Raw genomic sequence first — 19,727 nt, 5'->3', positions numbered from 1 at the left:
TCACTTGCAATTGACCGAGGACTCAAGGATGTGATCTAGAAGTTGGAAACTGAAATTGATGGAAACTGAAATGGGAATTTGGAGAGAAAGAAAAAATAAACAAGATAAATTTAGATACTGAGGAAAACCCATTTTGTCCTAGGAAAACAATGAAGAACGAGGGCCCCTGTAATGCTGAGAAGAAATCAGGAGGTGGGGAAGTCAAGCACAATATTCACCTATCCACCAGGTGTCCAGAGTGTGGCTTCCAAAGAGTGTGACTTTGACATATAAACACAGAGACTGAGATTGCTTTTTGGAGGGGACAATAAGACTTGGATAGGACTCATGTCTGACATATGGCAGTGAAAGTGTACACTGTTAAAAAGAACCACATCTGATAGCAGCACTGGGCAAAACACTCTGTGATTAGAAGATGTTACATATATAAAATCCCTACCTGAGAGTGGAACAAGGTAAAGAATGAAAGGTGAGAGAGAGAGAAGGATTATTGTTGGAGATGCCGTTATATCCAGCCTGGATTAATGAGTGATATGGATGATTCTTTTTCTAATATCGACCTCCAAAAAAGCATAGGGGCAAGATTTAGTAGATAAAGGAAAGTCAAATATTTACCTGTGAACTATTTGCTAATCATGTCCATCGTTTTTTTGTTCGTTCTTATCCCAACTACCTTTAACACTCCCTTATACAAACACCCTTTACTTCCTCACCCTTCTTGCCTGGATGTGTTTGTGTAAACACACAGCCACTTTGACTGGAATCACTTAAAATCCATGACCACAAGTGTAGAAGGGGTATTCCATGCCCCCTGTCAATACTCTTCCCTCTTCCCCAAATCAGAAAGTGTGAGTTTGTTTTCTAGCTTTGGTCTTAATTTCCAAGATTGTTTGGGCTATTCTGGGACTCTTGCATTTCAATATCAATTTTAGGGTCAGACATCAGTTGGGATTTTGATAGGCATTACATTAAATTTGCAGATCAGTTTGGGGAGTATTGCCATCTCAACAATATTAAGTCTTCTGATCCATGACATGGGTTGTCTTTCCATTTATTTAGGTGTTCTTTCATTTCTTTCAACAGAATTTTGGAGTTTTCGGACTGTAAGTTTTGAATTCTACTGTTAAATTTATTCCTAAGTATTTTATTCTTTTTGATATTATTGTAAATTGAATTGTTTTCTTAATTTTGTTCTTGGATTGTTCACTGCAAGTAAATAAAAATACAATTGCTTTTGTATATTGATCTTGTATTCTACAAACTTGCTGAACTCGTTTATTAGTTCTAATAGTTTTTTTTTTAATGGTTTCCTTAGGATTTTCTATATGCAACATTGTGTCATCTGCAAATAGAGATAGTTTTACTTCCTGCTTTTCAATCTGGATATGCTTTATTCCATTTTCTTGCCTAATTTCCCTGGCTAGAATCTCCAGTACAATGTTGAATAGAAGTGGTTACAGCAGACATTCCCGTTTTGTTCTGGATCTAAGCTGTTCTTTAAAAATTTTGATGAAGTTGCAGCTCTCTGTCCTTTCAGGTGATTCAACTGCACTTTCATGAAATGCTCATTTAAGTCAGATGCAACAATATGCTGGATAAAGGATCTTTACCCTTATAGTTGGCATTGACATCCAGAATCCTCAGAACCAATGGTTGAACACAGCACCATTAAGAGATCAAGACTCAGGCTCTATTCACAAGAGTACAGGCTACAATAGACTCTAGAGTATCATATCCTGTTCATGAAAGTCTAGATAGTGTCTCTAGAACATTTGAACCAATGAGTATATATTTATTTTCACTGATTTCATCAATTTCCACCAATTTCACCAATAAAAAACCCCATTAATAACATTCATTATGCTAATTAGCCAAAGATTTGGGGTTGGTGAGAAATAATGATAGCTGAAGCACTCATAGTGGTGACATCTGGAGAGTAGATATTTTTAATATAATGTTATTCAAACACCCTGGAAGGTCAAATTCTCAATTAGGACAACTAACCTAGAGTGTAGCTTAAATTAATGCATGTTATAGCATACTGTGCATACACACAAATTCACACATGTTGTAGCATACTGTTGATGTGGAAATATTTAAAAACCGGTCAGACACCCACAGACACCATGACAATGTCAAATGGCATTTCTTACCTAGTGTGGCTGAAACAGAACTCATGATTCCTTATTAAAGATGCTTGTCCATGGAATTTTTCATCAAATTATGCCATGGACATCACCATCCGTACACATGCTTAGGCCAAAAATCTAGGTATTAGCCTTGATATCTTGATTTCTCATCTTTTATAATCTATCCATTAGCAAGTCATTTTGATTCTGTCTCCAACTCTTTTATATCCTAAAGCCATCTTCTTCTCTCCTCCACCGTCACTACCTTAGTCTAAATCACCATACTTACATTTATTTTTAAAAAAATGAAGTGATGCAGCAAGGAGTCTAACGCAGGTTCCTAGTGATCGCTGCTTTTCTTTTCCGGATGTCTCTGAGCTAGCCTCCTAACACGTGTTCTGGCTTTTTCTCTATTATCCTTTCTTCCCACCCCATCTGATACCACTCTTTAAAAAGCAGCCAGAGAGATCTTTTAAAAATGTAAATTAGATTATGTCATTTCCCTTATTGAAGCCATCCAATGACTTCCAAACACACTTGGAATGAATCCCGGGCTCCTTACTCTGGATAGAAGTCTCCATGGTCTGGCTCCTGATTAATTCTTTGACCTCATTTCAGACAATCTCCACCATATCCACTATGCTTCAGCCACACTAGCCAACTTTTTGGTTCCTGAAAATGACAAACATTCTTGCCTTGGGGCCTCTGCACTGGCTGTCTGGCTGTCTCTCTGTCCAGACGACTCTTCCCCCGACCTTAGCAAGGCTGCCTATTTTTCGTCATTCAGATCTCAGCCCAAACATCAACTTCTCAGAGTAGCCTCCCTGACCATGCATTATAACTTGGATCCACCCTGTCATGCTCTATTACATCTGCCTGTTTTAACTGTCTTTATTACACATGTTTAGGTACATGTGTCATCTCCTCGTAGCTAAGAGATAAGCCTCATTGACAGCTGAAATCTTGTTTATGTTGTGCACTTTTGAATCTCTATCATGGAGAACAGTTCTTGATGCCTAGAAGTGATCAATAAATGTTTGTTGAATGAATGGATAAGTGAAAATTTAAAGCAGAGCCTGATATTTTGATAAAAGAACCATCAAAATTATTCTGCTTGGCTGGAATTTTTGGTATCAAATATTACCTAAATAAATGAGTTATAATCTGGGGGCTCAGCACTTCTTTGGGGACAAAAATTAATTCTATGATATTTGTTGTAATAGGATATAATCAGGATCCACTTTAATAACATTCTGTTATGGGACCTCCCTGGTGGCGCAGTGGTTAAGAATCCGCCTGCCAATGCAGGGGACATGGGTTCAAGCCCTGGTCCGGGAGGATCCCACATGCCGCGGAGCAACTAGGCCCGTGGACCACAACCACTGAGCCTGTGAGCCACAACTGCTGAGCCCGTGTGCCACAGCTACTGAGGCCCACACGCCTTGAGCCCGTGCTCTGCAGCAAGAGAAGCCACCGCAATGAGAAGCCCGTGCACTGCAACCAAGAGTGGCCCCCGCTCGCTGCAACTAGAGAAAGCCACATTGCAGCAGTGAAGACCCAACTCAGCCAAAAATGAAATAAATAAATTAATTAATTTTTAAAGATTCCCTTAAAAAATTAAAAAAAAATTCTGTGAGTTATTTAATTTGTGCATCACTAAATGATTTATAAGCACTGAGTGCGAGTAAAAAGATGATGATCCTGGGGGTTAGTATGAGGAGGCTTCAGAGGGCACAGCTGTATAGATCTAGAAGTTTTTACAGAATTGCTGACATCTCTCTCTCTCTCTCTCTCTCTCTCTCTCTCTCTCTCACACACACACACACACACACACACACACACACACACACAAAGAGCAAAGAAGACAGAACCAAAGGCACCCAGGAACCATGGGTGAGTTCTACCTGGAACAGGAGGCCTGCAGAGGATTGAGACCACAAAGGCTAAAATCAGCCCCAAAGGCTTATCATGGTGGTTGCCCACACCCCTGGGGGTTTAGAAAGTCCCAGGAAGGAGGAGAGTGAAAGAACTTTGGGAAAATGAAAACTCCTGAAAGGACTGTTTTAAGCTAGTAACTGTCAATAAAATTTCCCGGTGGAATGAGGAAATCCCAGATTCAAATTTCTTCTTTCAATTGGGAATGAGAGCTCTGAATTTAAAATCAAAAAGGTTAAACTGAGTTGAGATAGGGTGACCCACTGTTCCAGTTTGTCCTCGGATGTGGAACTTTCACTGCAAAAACCTGGAAAGTCTTGGGCAAACCAAGATGATTGGTCACTCTAGTTGTAGATATAACAAAAGTGACATTTTTGCATGCCCAAGTTTGTGACTATGAAATTCATACCCAGTAACATTAAAAAGGCCAATCCTGAACTCTTCAATCTCAGAGGAGTCCCACATAAACACTGGAGTGGACACTGATGCAGCCACCTGACTGATCTTTTTTTTTTTTTTTTTCTGAAAAGTGTTGGAGAAGAACCAGTTTTGAGGGTTGTCCTCCTTTTTTTTTTGTTTTTTTTTTGTTTTTTTATACTGCAGGTTCTTATTAGTCATCAATTTTATACACATCAGTGTATACATGTCAATCCCAATCGCCCAATTCAGCACACCACCATCCCCACCCCACTGTGGAATTTCCCCCTTGGTGTCCATACGTTTGTTCTCTACATCTGTGTCTCGACTTCTGCCCTGCAAACCAGTTCATCTGTACCATTTTTCTAGGTTCCACATATATGCGTTAATATACGATATTTGTTTTTCTCTTTCTGACTTACTTCACTCTGTATGACAGTCTCTAGGTCCATCCACGTCTCAACAAATGACTCAATTTCGTTCCTTTTTATGGCTGAGTAATATTCCATTGTGTATATGTACCACATCTTCTTTATCCGTTCATCTTTCGATGGGCATTTAGGTTGCTTCCATGACCTGGCTATTGTAAATAGTGCTGCAATGAACATTGGGGTGCATGTGTCTTTTTGAATTATGGTTTTCTCTGGGTATATGCCCAGTAGTGGGATTGCTAGATCATATGGTAATTCTATTTTTAATTTTTTAAGGAACCTCCATACTGTTCTCCATAGTGGCTGTATCAATTTACATTCCCAGCAACAGTGCAAGAGGGTTCCCTTTTCTCCACACCCTCTATAGCATTTGTTGTTTGTAGATTTTCTGATGATGCCTATTCTAACTGGTGTGAGGTGATACCTCATTGTAGTTTTGATTTGCATTTCTCTAATAATTAGTGATGTTGAGCAGCTTTTCATGTACTTCTTGGCCATCTGTATGTCTTCCTTGGAGAAATGTCTAGGTCTTCTGCCCAATTTTGGAATGAGTTTTTTGTTTCTTTAATATTGAGCTGCAAGAGCTGTTTATATATTTTGCAGATTAATCCTTTGTCCATTGATTCGTTTGCAAATATTTTCTCCCATTCTGAGGGTTGTCTTTTCGTCTTGTTTATGGTTTCCTTTGCTGTGCAAAAGCTTTGAAGTTTCATTAGGTCCCATTTGTTATTTTTATTTTTATTTCCATTACTCTAGGAGGTGGATCAGAAAAGATCTTGCTGTGATTTATGTCAAAGAGTGTTCTTCCTATATTTTCCTCTAAGAGTTTTATAGTGTCCGGTCTTACGTTTAGATCTCGAATCCATTTTGAGTTTATTTTTGTGTATGGTGTTAAGCAGTGTTCTAATTTCATTCTTTTACATGTAGCTGTCCTGATTTCCCATCACCACTTATTGAAGAGACTGTCTTTTCTCCATTGTATATCTTTGCCTCCTTTGTCATAGATTAGTTGACCATAGGTGTGTGGGTTTATCTCTGGGCTTTCTGTCTTGTTCCATTTATCTATGTTTCTGTTTTTGTGCCAGTACCATATTGTCTTGATTACTGTAGCTTTGTAGTGTAGTCTGAAGTCAGGGAGTCTGATTCCTCCAGCTCCATTTTTTTCCCTCAAGACTGCTTTGGCTATTCGGGGTCTTTTGTGTCTCCATACAAATTTTAAGATTTTTCGTTCTAGTTCTGTATAAAATGCCATTGGTAATTTGATAGGGATTGCATTGAATCGGTACATTGCTTTGGGTAGTATAGTCATTTTCACAATATTGTTTCTTCCAATCCAAGAACATGGTATATCTCTCCATCTGTTGGTATCATCTTTAATTCCTTTCATCAGTGTCTTATAGTTTTCTGCATACAGTTCTTTTGTCTCCCTAGGTAGGTTTATTCCTAGGTATTTTATTCTTTTTGTTGCAATGGTAAATGGGGAGTGTTTCCATAATTTCTCTTTCAGATTTTTCATCATTAGTGTATAGGAATGCAAGAGATTTCTGTGCATTCATTTTGTATCCTGCAACTTTACCAAATTCATTGATTAGCTCTAGTAGTTTTCTGGTGGCATTTTTAGGATTCTCTATGTATAGTATCATGTCATCTGCAAACAGTGACAGTTTTACTTCTTCTTTTCCAATTTGTATTCCTGTTATTTCTTTTTCTTTTCTGATTGCTGTGGCTAGGACTTCCAAAACTATGTTGAATAATAGTGGTGAGAGTGGACATTCTTGTCTCATTCCTGATCTTAGAGGAAATGGTTCCAGTTTTTCACCATTGAGAATGATGTTTGCTGTGGGTTTGTCATATATGGCCTTTATTATGTTGAGGTAGGTTCCCTCTTTGCCCAGTTTCTGGAGAGTTTTTATCATAAATGGGTGTTGAATTTTGTCAAAAGCTTTTTCTGCATCTATTGAGATGATCATATGGTTTTTATTCTTCAATTTGTTGATATGCTGTATCACATTGATTGATTTGTGTATATTGAAGAATCCTTGCATTCCTGGGATAAATCCCACTTGATCGTGGTGTATGATCCTTTTACTGTGTTGTTGGATTCTGTTTGCTAGTATTTTGTTGAGGATTTTTGCATCTATATTCATCAGTGATATTGGTCTGTAATTTTCTTTTTTTGTAGTATCTTTGTCTGGTCTTGGTATCAGGGTGCTGGTGGCCTCATAGAATGAGTTTGGGAGTGTTCCTTCCTCTGCAATTTTTTGGAAGAGTTTGAGAAGGATGGGTGTTAGCTCTTGTCTAAATGTTTGATAGAATTTGCCTGTGAAGCCATCTGGTCCTGGACTTTTGTTTGTTGGAAGATTTTTAATCACAGTTTCAATTTCATTACTTGTGATTGGTCTGTTCATATTTTCTATTTCTTCCTGGTTCAGTCTTGGAAGGTTATACATTTCTAAGAACTTGTCCATTTCTTCCAGGTTGTCCATTTTATTGGCATAGAGTTGCTTGTGGTAGTCTCCTAGGATGCGTTGTATTTCTGCGCTGTCTGTTGTAACTTCTCCTGTTTCATTTCTAATTTTACTGATTTGAGTCCTCTCCCTCTTTTTCTTGATGAGTCTGGCTAATGGTTTATCAATTTTGTTTATCTTCTCAAAGAACCAGCTTTTAGTTTTATTGATCTTTGCTATTGTTTTCTTTGTTTCTATTTCATTTATTTCTGCTCTGATCTTTATGATTTCTTTCCTTCTGCTAACTTTGGGTTTTGTTTGGTCTTCTTTCTCTAGTTCCTTTAGGTGTAAGGTTAGATTGTTTATTTGAGATTTTTCTTGTTTCTTGAGGTAGGCTTGTATAGCTATAAACTTCCCTCTTAGAACTGCTTTTGCTGCATCCCATAGGTTTTGGATCGTCATGTTTTCATTGTTATTTGTCTCTAGGTATTTTTTGATTTCCCCTTTGATTTCTTCAGTGATCTCTTGGTTATTTAGTAACGTATTGTTTAGCCTCCATGTGTTTGTGTTTTTTACGCTTTTTCCCCTGTAATTCATTTCTAATCTCATAGCGTTGTGGTCAGAAAAGATGCTTGATATGATTTCCATTCTCTTAAATTTACTGAGGCTTGATTTGTGACAAAGGTGTGATCTGTCCTGGAGAATGTTCCGTGCACACTTGAGAAGAAAGTGTAATCTGCTGTTTTTGGATGGAATGTCCTATAAATATCAATTAAATCTATCTGGCCTATTGTGTCATATAAAGCTTGTGTTTCCTTATTTATTTTCATTTTGGATGATCTGTCCATTGGTGTAAGTGAGGTGTTAAAGTTCCCCACTATTATTGTGTTACTGTCGATTTCCTCTTTTATAGCTGTTAGCAGTTGCCTTATGTATTGCGGTGCTCCTATGTTGGGTGCATATATATTTATAATTGTTATATCTTCTTCTTGGATTGATCCCTTGATCATTATGTAGTGTCCTTCCTTGTCTCTTGTAACATTCTTTATTTTAAAGTCTATTTTATCTGATATGAGTATAGCTACTCCAGCTTTCTTTTGATTTCCATTTGCTTGGAATATCTTTTTCCATCCCCTCACTTTCAGTCTGTATGTGTCCCTATGTCTGAAGTGGGTCTCTTGTAGACAGCATATATATGGGTCTTGTTTTTGTATCTATTCAGCAAGCCTGCGTCTTTTGGTTGGAGCATTTAATCCATTCACGTTTAAGGTAATTATCGATATGTATGTTCCTATGACCATTTTCTTAATTGTTTTGGGTTTGTTTTTGTAGGTCCTTTTCTACTCTGGTGTTTCCCACTTAGAGAAGTTCCTTTAGCATGTGTTGTAGAGCTGGTTTGGTGGTACTGCATTCTCTTAGCTTTTGCTTGTCTGTAAAGCTTTTGATTTCTCCATCGAATCTGAATGAGATCCTTGCCTGGTAGAGTAATCTTGGTTGTAGTTTCTTCCCTTTCATCATTTTAAGTGTATTATGCCACTCCCTTCTGGCTTGTAGAGTTTCTGCTGAGAAATCAGTTGTTAACCTTATGGGAGTTCCCTTGTATGCTATTGATCGTTTTTCCCTTGCTGCCTTCAATAATTTTTCTTTGTCTTTAATTTTTGCTAATTTGTTTACTATGTGTCTCGGAGTGTTTCTCCTTGGGTTTATCCTGTATGGGACTCACTGCGCTTCCTGGACTTGGGTGGCTATTTCCTTTCCCATGTTCGGGAAGTTTTCGACCATAATCTCTTCAAATATTTTCTCAGGTCCTTTCTCTCTCTCTTCTCCTTCTGGGACCCTATAATGTGAATGTTGTTGTGTTTAATGGTGTCCCAGAGGTCTCTTAGGCTGTCTTCATTTTTTTTCATTCTTTTTTCTTTATTCTGTTCTGCAGCAGTGAATTCCACCATTGTGTCTTCCAGGTCACTTATCCGTTCTTCTGCCTCAGTTATTCTGCTATTGATTCCTTCTAGTGTACTTTTCATTTCAGTTATTGTATTTTTCATCTCTGTTTGTTTGTTCTTTAATTCTTCTAGGTCTTTGTGAAACATTTCTTGCATCTTCTCGATCTTTGCCTCCATTCTTTTTCCGAGGTCCTGGATCATCTTCACTATCATTATTCTGAATTCTTTTTCTGGAAGGTTGCCTATCTCCACTTCATTTAGTTGTTTTTCTGGGGTTTTTTCTTGTTCCTTCATCTGGTATATAGCCCTCTGCCTTTTCATCTTGTCTATCTTTCTGTGAATGTGGTTTTTGTTCCACAGGCTGCAGGATTGGAGTTCTTCTTGCTTCTGCTGTCTGCCCTCTGGTCTGTTCTCCACATCCGTGCTCAGGTGGGCAATGCAATACTCCTGAATGGCCTCTCCACAGCCACTAACCCCCACCTGACATATCTTTAAGAAAGGCCTTCTTGTTCCAGCAGCTGGAAGTAATGTTGGTGGACAGCCTCAGCTGTCACAGCCCCTGCCCCCCACCATAGGGTTTGCCTCAGCTGTGAAGACACCTCGGCCAAGGTCAGGCCCCTTTCTATGGCTGCCCCATCTAGCTGCCGATCCATGAAGGGAGTATAAAGGCTGGCCATCTCAGGACAATGTCCAATCTCAGGACAATACTGAAGGGCCATTCTAGCTCTAGAGCTTCCCTAGGAAGTAGGCTGCGGCTGTTGTTCAGTCTGTATTGCAGCCCAACTTCTCCTTCTGCCCAGTCCCGCTTTCCTCCCCTCCTTTCCACAGATGTTAATGCCAAGGGCACTCCCTATTAAACATCCTGCATACTAAGCTCTGTCTCAGGAAGTTTGCTTCCTGGAGAACCCAACCTCAACCCAAACCAGTGCCCTTCTTCTGATTTGCTTTCGGTCTGTTGCCTGAGACCACGTGACAAGGATGTGTAGGTCGTGGGTGACTCACTGGTTGGGCCTGAGGAAAACTGGAGAACTGGTTTGCCCTAGGGTCTGTCCAAGGAACTTTCTTCTTTTATTCTGCAAGATTTTCAGGACAAGAAAATGTGACTCATAGTAGGCACATGTTAAATTTATTAGATAAGTGAATGACCAGAGCAGGGTCAGCTTCATGGATGTATAACCTGTACAGTTGCACAGAGCCCCATCTTTCTCAGAAGTGCACCACAGTTGATTTAATGCTCTGTTATCAAGGTCTTGAAAGTCTTAATAATCTTTTAACAAGAGACCCCATATTTTCATTTTGCACTGGGCCCTACAAATTAGGTAGCTGGTCCTGGACCTGGGTCCCCCAAGAACTAGCTTATCCTCATTTCCCCTAGGATTCTCTCTCACTATAAGGGAGTGGCAGGAAAGCAGAGAGCAAACCAGCAGTCTTATTAGAAGAGCTCTCAGGGTGGGCCTAGAACCACATTCCCAAATCTCATTCCTTGCAATCATGGCTCTTCAAGATGTTTACACATGCTTGGAGGGCATAGTGATCAATGGTCACATAAACTCAGGAAACAGCAACCTAAAACCCCATCTGGAGATTTACAATGTTCATCAACACAGTAGAGGTTCTGGGAAGTCTCCCCAGTAAATAAGATACCTACTTAAGATTGTTTAGTGCTTGAATAAACAACTACATTTGTTCAGGGGAAGATTTTTTTTCCTGAACCACCTCTTAACCTTCTGGAACAATTTCCCTTTCACAGTTATTTGGGAAGTGCTACCCCAGAAACTTGGGCTGAATTGGCCACACCTCCCTTGTCCTGAATGTAAGGATCTAACAGCCTAGCACAGACTTCTTCCCTGCACCTCTTTTGGAAGTGATGATCAGGAAGTCATTAGTTTGCTGTGGTATTTGGGAACTATAAGGGAGCTTGTACCACCTACTTCAGATGTAGATAAGAAAAGAGATGTCCTAAAAGGTTTAATAATTGTAGATACCTATGATAGTTAAGATTAAGTGCCAACTTGCCTAGGCTATGGTACCCAGTGGTTTGGTCAAATACCAGTCTAGATGTTGCTGTGAAGGTATTTTTTAGATGAGATTAACATTTAAATCTGTAGACTTTGAGTAAAGTAGATCACTCTCCATAATGTGTATGGGCCACATCCAGTCAGCTGAAAGCCTAAAGAGCAAACACTGAGTTTTTCTTAAGAAGAAGGAATTCTCCTCACGATTGCAACATGGAAACCCTGCCTGAATTTCCAGCCTGCTGTTCTGTAGAATTTGCACTCAAGACTGCAACATCAACTCTTGCCAAAATTTCCAGCCTGCTGGCCTGCCGTACAAATTTTACACTTGACGGCCCTGATGATCACGAGACAATTCCTTACAAATCTCTCTCTCTCTCTCTCTCTCTCTGTCTCTCTGTCTCCCCCACCCCTTGTTGGTTCTGTTTCTCTGGAGAACCCTAACTAATACAATACCAATTCTGGGTATGTAGTATAAGATAGCCAGGCTAGATATTCCCTTTACCCCTCCAGATTCACTCTCCACTTTCCTCCACCCTGTCTGTAACCATTCATGTGCATCAGTTGACTTCTTTGTCCTGTAGCTTCCAGTTGGGTTGGGTCAATGATGAGAGGTAGTGGCAGGAGGACAGAGTGCAGGAGGAGAGTGAAGTTAGGGTGTCTATTCTCTTGGCTTTCTCCCTGCCAGGCTACAGGTTAGCAGTGGTTGTGTTCCTTTACTGTCGATCTGTGGCCTCTCCAACAGCTCTAGCTCCAGCATTAGCTCCAGCCTCAGCTCTCACTGAGTTCCTGCCCACTCTCTCCTCTGGGTCTTTAGGTCTAGGTTGGTTAAGGCCATTGCTAGCACTTTCCCACCCCCCAATCATGTGCTCCATCATCCCTTGTACTTTTCCCTTAATCCTGCCCATGGCTCTGTATACCATCCTCACTTTCCCTGTTTGAGTGTGCCATTTGTTTCCTGCCAGGACACCGGGTAATTCAAAACCCTTTTAATTCTTTTTACACATGAGGAAACTGAGGCCTAAGAGGCTTGGTAACTTCTCTGGGGCTGGGATTTAAGCCAAGGTGTCTGACTCCAGTGGTAACCCTCACAACCTGTACACATCAGTTCAATTACTGTTCACATTAATTACTCTTTCTGAATCACAGTTTCCCCATTTGCAAAACGAGGTCAGTAACAATAACTCCTTATAGGGTTCTAGTTAGCACTCAGTAAATATTAGCTATTGTTATTATTTGCAACAAAAAAGGACCTTGATGAAGATAGAAATTCCCAATTTACAGGGTCTTGGTAAGGATGAATTGGCTAGCAGGTGTGTTGCACCAGCACAGGGCCTGGCACACACTAGCCACTTAATATATGCCATTAAACGTTAGTCACATCTATTGTTCTTTTCCTATGCCACACTCTCTAGGAACATGATCTTGAATTCTATGTGAGCAAAATTTGAGTTGAGAGGCACTTTACATATATTGTCTCATATAAACTAACAGGTGAGTTATTCCAGTTTTACCAATGTGGAAGCTGAGGTCCAAGGAGTTAAATAACTTACCTAAGCTCACTACTACATCTGGTAGTGAAAGATCAAGGATTCCAACCCAGACATATCTGACTCCACATTTATTTGAGCCAAGGAAAACTTGTTAATAGAGCTAGTATTCAGCTGGTAAGCACTGGTGTGATAGGTCCCACTTTAAATATTGAATATTTCCCCATTGGGTGGTAAATGGCTGCTGCCTCAAGTCTCTTGAGTAGAACCTGCCCACCCATTCCCCCTCTGTCCCCACGACTCCCAGCTGCAAAGATAGGGCCTGCTCTGATGGGTCTGTGCCCACCCCCTTATCAGTTTTTAATGTTCAGAATCTCTCCTAGAAACAAATCCAGTAAATGAAACTCGATAATCATACACAAACCTTTTAGAAATCCAAGAAGAAGGATGACCTGAGTGTTTTTTTAGAGCATTGCAGAAAATTCTTATCATTTCTGTACCTCTGTCCTGTGGCTGATTTCCTTGGAGGGATGAGCCCCAGAGGGAGCTTTAGGGTGAATGCATGGAGGGGTGGCCTTGTCTGTCCCCATCGTCAAGAAAGCCCAGTTCTGTTTCTGGGCCATCCCTGTTTCAGCCTTGATTGCACCTCTGTCCTGAACCCCAAGTCCCTGTGGTCCTTTTAGAATAACCCAGAGAGAAAATAGGTGTGCACACAGTGTGAGGCAGAGAAGGGAAGAGCCAGCTTTTCCCCAGGCTTCTGCATTTGAAGTCAGTCAGGCTGGGCTTCCATGTTTTACCTTAAAGAGGGAGACTGGCAGCTTGCTAAGAGCCTGAAGGCTGCTCCTAACCTCTGTGTTGCTGAGCTGGTAGCTGGCAGCCCTTCATCGTCACCTATACAGTTGCCCCATTTCCCTGGGTGCCGTGCATGTCTGAAGAAGGCTGGGTTTGGGGGCTTTTCCTTGTTTAATGGCTGAGGGGGAGTTTGGAGATTTGTAGGAGAAAGTCTGCAGAATAGATAGTGAGTTAAGAAACTCAAAGTCAGGGTTCATGAGATAGAGGGCTGGGGCTAGTGGAAGGAGGAGGAAGCTAAGGGAGTGTCAGTCATTGGGGGATTTGATGCCGAGGACAGTTTTCGTCTGTTTCCTTTCAGACCTTTCTGCAGTGTGTCAGGCTCTGCCCCTGCTGTGAGGATCTGCCAAGGCCAGCCCTTGCCCTTTATAAATCTCCTTTCTCTTTCTTTCTTTCAAAATGGACTTGCCCTGGATTAATAAAGATATTCTGGAGAGCTTCCTATCTCTGCCTGACATTATGCTTTAATAATATTACTACTCCAAACTTTAATCTAAAAAGTAGAGAGGAATTGAAAAAAAAAATCACAAAGAAAAAGCAAACCTCCATAATCAAAAGAGATAGGGTTAGGGGCAAAAGAAAGGACCAGATGACACCTGGGTGAAATGGTGGCATTTAATCAGGGATTAGGCAGGAAGTGGGTGAGGCAATTCCAGAATAACAAGAACCAAATTGAACCCTCTAATGGAACCTTTGTCAGGGTTTTCAAATACTCCAGTGCCCTTTAAAACCATTTCCCCCTCTGCCCTTATGTTTTTGTCCAGGCCTATAGGGGAAAGTGAAATAATCGAAAGTGAAATGCTGGCTCTATTGACTTTTTTTTCAAAGGGAAAACAGTGCGCAAGTTTCATAGGAAACCCTCTTGCTGAGTGAATGGCCCTTGAGAACAGGACTGGCTACGTGATTTGCAGGGCCCAGTGCGAAATGGAAATGTGAGGCCTCTTGTTCAAAGTGTTAAAAAATTTTAAGGTGACAGGTGAACATGAAACCAAATGTGGGACCTTTCTGAGCTCAGAGGCCCTGTGTGACTGCGTAGGTCACACTCCCAGAAGCTGGTCCTGCTTAGGAGTCTCTGAAGGTTTACATTATTCTCATTTTCTGACTTAATAATACTGCTTCCTCCATTTTCAAAGCATCAGGGATGTGATGATTGTCTGTGTGTGTGTGTGTGGGGGGGGTGTATTTCAATGCTATTTTAAAGCACTTGTTTATTTTCAAAATGGCTCTTTAAAACCTCAAACATTTCTAACAGGCAGTTGAGAATGTCTTAGATCTAACTCTGAGTAGGAAACACTGCTGCCTAGGGACCTACATGTTAGAGGGGTCAGCTCTCTTGTTCAGCTCAACTCAAATCTGAGGGGCCAAAGAGACATGCCTTCCCAGACAAGTGCCCAGGTGGCTAAGCCCCCAGAATTCCTTGTCCAGTTGGCCCTGACCTGCTCCCAGGGATGGGCAGGCATCTTCCTCAGGTACTTCTTCCCAAGGGTGAACCTTACTACTAGTATTAGCACCCCCTGGCCTAAGATTTGGCCAAGGGACAGCTGTTTAGGGGTAAGGAAAGGGGGTACTATTGACAGAACTTGGACATGTGGGCTGGTCTGGGATGTTCCTGCCTGTTTTTTGAGGCCCCCTTGCTGTGCCAGAGGGAGTTGGAGGGAGGAAGGGCTAGGGAAGGGTGTTTCCCTCCACACTGCTACATTCTACACAAGAATTCCAAGCACTCTGAGGATTCTAAATTATAACTTGGCTTTTTAGACCATCATCGAAGGTATATTTGTCATGATAGCATCAAACATATTTAACAGTTTGCTAGCTTAATTTATAACTTATAAAACTCTAGACTTAGAGTTTGTGGGCTTCCATTTCTGTTCTTGCCATGGGTTCTGCAAACATTAGGGGCAGATGTGAATGGCAGGCAGCAACGGAAGTGTGTATCTCCGTAATGAAATTGAACACTAGCTTCCTTATAAACAGTTTTATAATTCAGTTACTCTAAGTTTGCATATGTGTGTGTGTGTAATATTTATACATTTTGACAAACACAGTTTCTGTTTTGATTAGTAGAATACAGCAGCTTTTTAGGATGTAATTATTAATTATACATTTACCATATCCAGTTTCAAGTACATTTCTCTTCCAAATGCTTCTTAATTTAGTAAGAATGTTGTTTTTATCACCACACTGGACTCTGCTAAAATTTGTATCTCTGTACCACAGAAGAAATAATTTTATCTTTTATGTCCAACTTTTTATGTGAGCCTATGATAGCATTCACGATAATGTCAGATATTTTTTATTGACAAAATGAATATTCAAAAGATGTATTTTGATTTCATAAATTTAATAAAGAAAAACAAATCATTATTGGGACTAACTGACTTTCTCTTTGATGTATCTAGGACACTGGAATAAAACTGGCCTCGTTCAACTGTTTGTGCAGTTCTTCCAGCAATGGAGTTATCACTTCACTTTTCATGTGTCCAAAAGGAAACTTGGAATCTGAAGTGCGTGAATTTAACGAAGAAGAACAAACTTTTGAGGTAAGTGAAAAGTCATGCTTCAGTGAGAGATTTGTAAACATGTTTTCTGCAGGCACACATGTTCAGTCATTTTTGGATATAGTCTTAAAGTAACTTCTAACTTTTGGAATAGATGCTCATGCTTCTTCCAAAGATTTGTGTCTTCTGGTTTTCGTGTGGTCAGTGGTATCACTTAGCCCTCATGACAGATGGTAAACTGTGTTGATAAACATTCTTTGTAACATCCATATTCATCATCAACTTTCTTGTGAAATTGAATTTAGAGCTTAACTTTTTGCTAAACATGTGCTTTTGGCTTTTTGAGTTCTTGGCTGCTGAAAGAGTTTATTGCAAAATAAAACAGCATTACTAAATAATAATAGCTACTGCTATATGTATATAAATCATACGGTGAATCACAAACCTGTGTAATGATAGTTTTCAGGCTGCTCTCTATAAGCTCTATGATAAGATGGCCCAGCCTCTAGTTCCCATTTATGTTTCCCACCTAACCAATGAAGTCTCACATTTCTACTGACCCTACCAACTGATGGCTCAGTGGCTATATGCATTTGGAAGGGTGTGGGTGTGGCATAGGCCACAGCACAACTGACTGGCCCAACTATGGCTTGTAGGGGCCGGGATCTTCAGTCCTTCTCAACTGCCACCTAAACTGCAAGAAATTAGCTTCCTGAGCTCTCTCTTGCCTGAGGGCACTGTATTTACCAGCAGGTAATATGTGTGCTGTCTTTGAAAGGAAGGAACTTGTTAAACTGAGTCTGGAAAAATAGGGAAAAGAGAGATGGGTTATTGCTAGACATCTTTTAGACTTAATCATATGTCAAAGTAAAAAATCTGTTTATTGTGCATACATCTCCCACAGTACTAGCCAAGACCATGTCAGAAGCTGAAATACAAAGTAGAAGTCTGCCAGTGCAGCTATTAATAATTCTTTATTACAAAATTAAAAATCTGAGGGAAATGTTAGGGCAGTTGGGACCCTGGGACAACAGGTGTAAACTGGGATTGTCCCACTTACAGGAAAATAAAGAAGCTTCATTTTTCTTTGCCCCTTTGGGAATGGTGTTTGTAATTTTGCTACCTGGTATACTAGTGTGTCTGAGTTTTCTAAAGGTGTGGTTTCCTAGGTTTGAGTTCACTTAGCTAATGGCAGTACATGAGCCCAGGATGCCAGCTTGATACCTGTGGCTGTGTGACCATCAGTCTATTTCTTTCGCCATTGAAAGTAATTCAAAAGCTGCCTGATTGACTAGGCTGTCTTGGTTATAAGGACAGAGCTGAGCAAGCCAGGGGACAAAAAGACCTAGCACATGCTATGTAGTTAATAAATACTTCAATAAAGGAGTCATTGTTGGAGGTGTTATTGAAAGCTACCAACTTCCTCGGGTCTGTTTTCCTTGTAACAGTAGTGATCTCAGAGGAGCTTCCATGGCTATGTGTTTATAACTCATATAAACATATAGATATTTAATGGAAATCTAAATAAAAAATCAAAAAGTAATGTCAGTAGTTTCTTAAAAGTCATCATAAAATGACCTTACATCATTCAAAATGTCAGTAAACAACTGCCCCATTAGAGCACCAGAATCACAAGATCTTGCAAGGACGTTTCCTGCAAAAAAAGAGAGACCACTTGTTTCAGAATCACTGGGCGAAGACCTGCCTATCACATTCTACTGTTCCTGGAATGCCTACTACAGTTTTTGCCTCTGCTTGACATGTCAAGCTATCTAGCTAAGTGCTGATATTCGATATTTTTTGATATCCTAATCAGATGCTCATTCAATAGAAGTCACTTCTGAATTTTGCAGACTTGCAGAAATGGAAATTCTAGTTGTTAATGCTGTTCTTACCTTGCTGCTTTGGTTCCAGGCTTTAAATTGATTTTTTTTCTGGGCTTTTAATTAAGTAGATGAACAGGAACATAATGGGACAGTGATGAACATTAGGGTCAGTCTGAGGTTCTCTCAGCACTAACCACATCCTGCTTCAATTCTTTTTAATTTTTATTGTTCAGCACTGAGGAGAGTGGACATTACCGTATACATTTAGTCTCTCCCAAGAATGTCATAGAGGGACCAGATGTATTTTCTCAAAGGACATAGATACCCATATTAGACACGAGGAGAATTTTCTAGTTAGTCCCTAAGAGGTAGGGTGGCACTGTGTGTTCTGGAATTTTGTTGCTTAAACTCTGACAAAATAAAATAACTTGTGTTGCTATGAAAATAACACTGGAAGAAAAAAAAATCACGTTAGCATAGGCTTTATCACAGAGTGTTATATGGAACGTGAGTCACGTGAGCTGCTCCACGAAAAGAGGGCTCTGTGGCCAAGACCCACCTCACCTTACTCTTGGAGGTTCCCAACATATGTTAACATAATAAAGAATTTGATTGATCCTGCAATGAAGAAACCATTCTTGGAGTTTTCTAAAGCTTTCTAGAGTTTATCATGAAGCCCTCATTCTGTGTTGCTTCCTGTAGAAACACTGTAGTGATGTAATATTTTTTCTTTAAGTCTGTTTTCTTGCATTCATTGGGCTAATGACTAACTTTCTACAGTCCCAAGACATTATTTCCTATTTATTTTACTAAGCTAAATCTAGATGTATTTTCTTTCAGTTCTTCTCTGCCAATAGACGATGATAACCCCTCCAAATGCTCTTAGTGTTATGTGATCTTCTAAAATCAGTGATTCTCTTTCCAGAGCTCATGAGCTTCTGTTATCCAGTGTCATTTCTTACCTTTCTTTGCTTCTTGATTTTCAAAGCTTTGTTATCTTCTATCCCATAGTAGAACCATTGAAATTTAGCTCAGTTTGAAATTTGGTCAGTTTCTGTTTCTCTCATTCCCATTTCTCTTATCCCCAAATGTCATTTTGCTCTCAGATTTGATCAGTACAATAAACACTGATCTGTTTTACTTGTGTCTGTCATTCTGATAAAATGAAAACATCCCAGATTGTGGATGTAATATTTTGACAGACTAATACTGACCTTATTCACATTTTTCCCCCTGAATAGTAGATTTACTACACTTTTTTTCCTGCAGTGCAAGTCTCAATACCTACTGAAAGTGTAGAATCCAGGCCAGCAGTCTCAGTGGGGTATCTTTCTGCCCTGTTGTAGGAGTGAAAATCCGGATTCATTCAATTTATTCAAGAAAATGTGTGTGCCTTTGACATGCTAGGCATGAGGGTACAGTGACAGGGAGAATAGTATAGGCAGGCCTCTGCTTTCAGGAAACATAGACGCGAGTGTTGTCAGTGACTTCTGTTATAGTGTGTAATATAGTTTTTTTAAAAAAAAAAAAAGCTGTCTTGATCCAGTTCTGAGGACCTGTCTGGAGGCCGGTGGTTCCTCTTTTTGAGCAGCTGATTAAGTCCACATCCCCAGTGACTTCCCTATCGAACTCTTCCACTCCTGGCATCTATGCGCCAGCCTTAACTGCCACAGGGCCAGGTACCAGACAACTAAAAACAGCCCCTAAGTCCTGGAGCCTGTGAAATTATTCAAATCAGCCAATTCAC

General features: G+C 40.1%; 1 protein-coding gene across 12 annotated transcripts in view; it reads left to right on the top strand.

Moving 5' to 3' along the window:
* The window catches only part of MTERF1 (mitochondrial transcription termination factor 1), a 589,841-nt gene that overhangs the window by 225,537 nt on the left and 344,577 nt on the right, over positions 1 to 19,727 (top strand). For all 12 annotated transcript variants that reach the window (XR_009505037.1, XR_009505036.1, XR_009505035.1 and 9 more), the window contains one exon: positions 16,056 to 16,196. The gene's annotated coding sequence lies outside the window, so the exon portion shown is untranslated. The remainder of the gene's footprint in view (positions 1 to 16,055; positions 16,197 to 19,727) is intronic.

The sequence above is a fragment of the Balaenoptera ricei genome, chromosome 9 (assembly GCF_028023285.1).
Source record: "Balaenoptera ricei isolate mBalRic1 chromosome 9, mBalRic1.hap2, whole genome shotgun sequence".
In the NCBI taxonomy this organism is placed as follows: Eukaryota; Metazoa; Chordata; class Mammalia; order Artiodactyla; family Balaenopteridae; genus Balaenoptera; species Balaenoptera ricei.
Note: the sequence above shows the minus strand (reverse complement) of the source record. Positions and strands in the feature narration are given on the sequence as shown.